We start from the raw sequence: 3,727 nt of genomic DNA on the forward strand, positions 1-3,727 counted from the left end.
GTCCAAGATTATGAAATCAGCAGGGATGTAAAAGCCTTTAACCTTCACTAACACATCCTCTACCAATCCATAAGATTTTTTTATTGACTTGTCTGCCATCTCTAATGAGATTCTTGCAGCTTGTACCTCAAAGATCCCTAGTTTCTCCATTACAGAGAGTTGCATAAGATTTATACCTGACCCCAGGTCACACAGAGCCTTCTCAAAGGTCATGGTGCCTATAGTACAGGGTATTGAGAATTTACCAGGATCTTGTTTCTTTTGAGGTAAAGTTTACTGAACCCATGTATTTAGTTCACTAATGAGCAAGGGAGGTTCATCTTCCCAAGTCTCATTACTAAACAACTTGGCATTCAGCTTCATGATAGCTCCTAGATATTGAGCAACTTGCTCTTCAGTTACATCTTCATCCTCTTCAAAGGAAGAATAGTCCTCAGAGCTCATGAATGGCAAAAAGAAGTTTAATAGAATCTCTATGGTCTCTATATGAGCCTCAGATTCCTTTAGGTTCTCAGTAGGGAACTCCTTTCTGTCTGGAGGACGTCCCATGAGGTCTTCCTCATTGGGATTCACGTCCTCCCCTTCCTCCTTGGATTCGGCCATTTTGATAATATCAATGGCCTTGCACTCTCTTTTTGGATTCTCTTCTATGTTGCTTGGGAGAGTACTAGGAGGAGTTTCAGTGATTTTTTTACTCAGCTGACCCACTTGTGCCTCCAAATTTCTAATGGAGGACCTTGTTTCACTCATGAAACTTAAAATGGCCTTAGATAGATCAGAGATTATGTTTGCTAAGCTAGAGGGGCTCTGCTCAGAATTCTCTATCTGTTGCTGAGAAGATGATAGAAAAGGCTTGCTATTGCTAAACTTGTTTCTTCCACCATTATTAAAGCCTTGTTGAGGCTTCTGTTGATCCATCCATGAGAAATTTGGATGATTTCTCCATGAGGAATTATAGGTGTTTCCATAGGCTTCACCCATGTAATTCACCTTTGCCATTGCAGGGTTCTCAGGATCATAAGCTTCTTCTTCAAAAGATGCTTATTTAGTACTGTTGGATGCATTTTGCAATCCATTCAGACTCTGAGAAATCATGTTGACTTGCTTAGTCAACATTTTATTCTGAGCCAATATGGCATTCAGAGTATCAATTTCAATAACTCTCCTCTTCTGAGGCGTCCCATTACTCACATGATTCCTCTCAGAAGTGTACATGAATTGGTTATTTGCAACCATGTCAATGAGTTCTTGAGCTTCTGCAGGCATTTTTTTAGGTGAATGGATCCACCTGCAGAATGGTCTAGTGACATCGTGGAGAACTCAGATAGACCATCATAGAATATATCCAAAATGGTCTACTCTGAAAGCATGCCAGAAGGACACTTTTTGGTCAACTGCTTGTATCTTTCCCAAGCTTCATAGAGGGATTCACCATCTTTTTGCTTGAAGGTCTGAACATCCACTCTAAGCTTGCTCAGCTTTTGTAGAGGAAAGAACTTGGCCAAGAAGGCCATGACCAGCTTATCCCAAGAGTCTAGGCTATCTTTAGGTTGTGAGTCCAACCATGTTCTAGCTCTGTCTTTTACAGCAAAAGGTAAAAGCATGAGCCTGTAGACTTCAGGATCTACTCTATTTGTCTTAACAGTATCACAGTCTGTAAGAATTCAGTTGAGAACTGATAGGGATCTTCTGATGGAAGTCCATGAAACTTGCAGTTCTGTTGCATTAGAGCAACTAGTTGAGGCTTCAGCTCAAAATTGTTTGCTCCAATGGCAGGGATTGAGATGCTTCTTCCATAAAAGTTGGAAGTAGGTGTAGTATAATCACCAAGCATCCTCCTTGCGCCTCCACCATTGTTATTGGGTTCGGCCATGTCTCTTTCTTTTTCAAGATTCTCTGTAAGGTTTTCTCTGGATTGTTGTGCTTTAGCTTCTCTTAGCTTCTTCTTCAAAGTCCTTTCAGGTTCAGGATCTACGTCAACAAGAATCTCCTTGTCCTTGCTCCTTTTCATATGAAAAAGAAGAGAATAGAAAAGGAAGAGGAATCCTCTATGTCACAATATAGGGATTCCTTTATGTGAGTAGAAGAAGAAAAGAATAGAAGAAGGAGAAGAGTAAAATTCGAACACAAAGGAGAAGAGATAGTTCAAATTTTGAGATGAAGAGAAGTGTTAGTAAATGAATAAATAAATAGAAAGAGATGAGAAAGAAGAGTTTTCAAAAATTATTTTTGAAAAATAGTTAGTGATTTTCGAAATTAAAAGAAGAAATAAAATTAAAATTAAAATTTGAAATAATTAGTTAATTAAAAGAATTTTGAAAAAGGGTGAGGAATTTTCGAAAATTAGAGAGAGAATTAGTTAGGTGGTTTTGAAAAAGATAAGAAACAAACAAAAAGTCAATCATTTTGTTGAAAAAAAGATTTGAAAATCAATTTTGAAAAGATAAGAAGTTGGAAAAGATTTTGAAATTGATTTTGAAAAAGATATGATTTGAAAAAGATATTTTGAAACGATATGATTGAAAAAAGATATTTTGGAAAAGATTTGATTTTTAAAATTAAAATTAATTACTTGACTAACAAGAAACTAAAAGATATGATTCTAGAATTTAAAGATTGAACCTTGCTTAACAAGAAAGTAACAAACTTCAAATTTTTGAATCAATCACATTAATTGTTAGTAAAGTTTTCGAAATTTTTGAAATGAAATTAAGAAAAAAATTTTGAAAATAAATTTTAATATTTTCGAAAATAACAAAAGGAAAAAGAAAAGATTTGATTTTGAAAAAATTTTTGGAAAGATAAGTAGTGCACGAATTTGCAATCCGTACAACTAACCAGCAAGTGCACTGGGTCGTCCAAGTAATACCTTACGTGAGTAAGGGTCGATCCCACGGAGATTATTGGTTTGAAGCAAGCTATGTTTATTTTATTTATCTTAGTCAGGATGCCAATAAGATTATTTGGATTTAATTGTAAGAAGTAAAAGTGTTTGGAATAAGTAATTATTACTCTATTAATGGAGGATATGTTGGAGTTTTGGAGATGCTTTGTCCTCTGAATTTCTGCAATGTAATATTCAACTCAATTGTTTGTAAAGTTCCATCCATGGCAAGCTGTATGTAGGGTATCACCATTGTCAGTGGCTACATCCCATCCTCTCAGTGAAAACGGTCCAGATGCTCTGTCACAGCACAGCTAATCAGCTGTTGGTTCTCGATCATGTTGGAATAGGATTCATTGATCCTTTTGTGTTTGTCATCACGCCCAGCAATCGCGAGTTTGAAGCACGTCACAGCCATTCAATCCTTGAATCCTACTCGGAATACCTGGTGCACGAAATTGCAATCACACTTTTGCAATTCCGCACAACTAACCAGCAAGTGCACTGGGTCGTCCAAGTAATACCTTACGTGAGTAAGGGTCGATCCCACGGAGATTGTCAGCTTGAAGCAAGCTATGGTTATCTTGTAAATCTTAGTCAGGATATTAGAAATTATCAGGATTAATTGTGAAAAGTAAAAGAACATGAAATAAGTACTTGTTTTGCAGTGATAGAGAATAGGTTGAGGTTTTGGAGATGCTCCATCTTCTGAATCTCTGCTTTCCTACTGTCTTCTTCTTCAAGCACGCAAGGCTCCTTCCATGGCAAGCTGTATGCAAGGGTTTCACCGTTGTCAGTGGCTACCTCCCATCCTCTCAGTGGAAATGTTCAACGCACCCTGTC

At 37.1% G+C, this 3,727-nt stretch overlaps 1 non-coding gene across 1 annotated transcript; it reads left to right on the top strand.

Moving 5' to 3' along the window:
• Positions 1 to 1,368: 1,368 nt before the first annotated feature.
• On the top strand, positions 1,369 to 1,472 carry LOC127744613 (small nucleolar RNA R71). The gene has a single exon (XR_008005587.1). It is a non-coding gene; the product is annotated as a small nucleolar RNA R71 (small nucleolar RNA).
• Positions 1,473 to 3,727: the final 2,255 nt, after the last annotated feature.

The sequence above is a fragment of the Arachis duranensis genome, unplaced genomic scaffold (genome assembly GCF_000817695.3).
Source record: "Arachis duranensis cultivar V14167 unplaced genomic scaffold, aradu.V14167.gnm2.J7QH unplaced_Scaffold_66454, whole genome shotgun sequence".
Taxonomy (NCBI): domain Eukaryota; kingdom Viridiplantae; phylum Streptophyta; class Magnoliopsida; order Fabales; family Fabaceae; genus Arachis; species Arachis duranensis.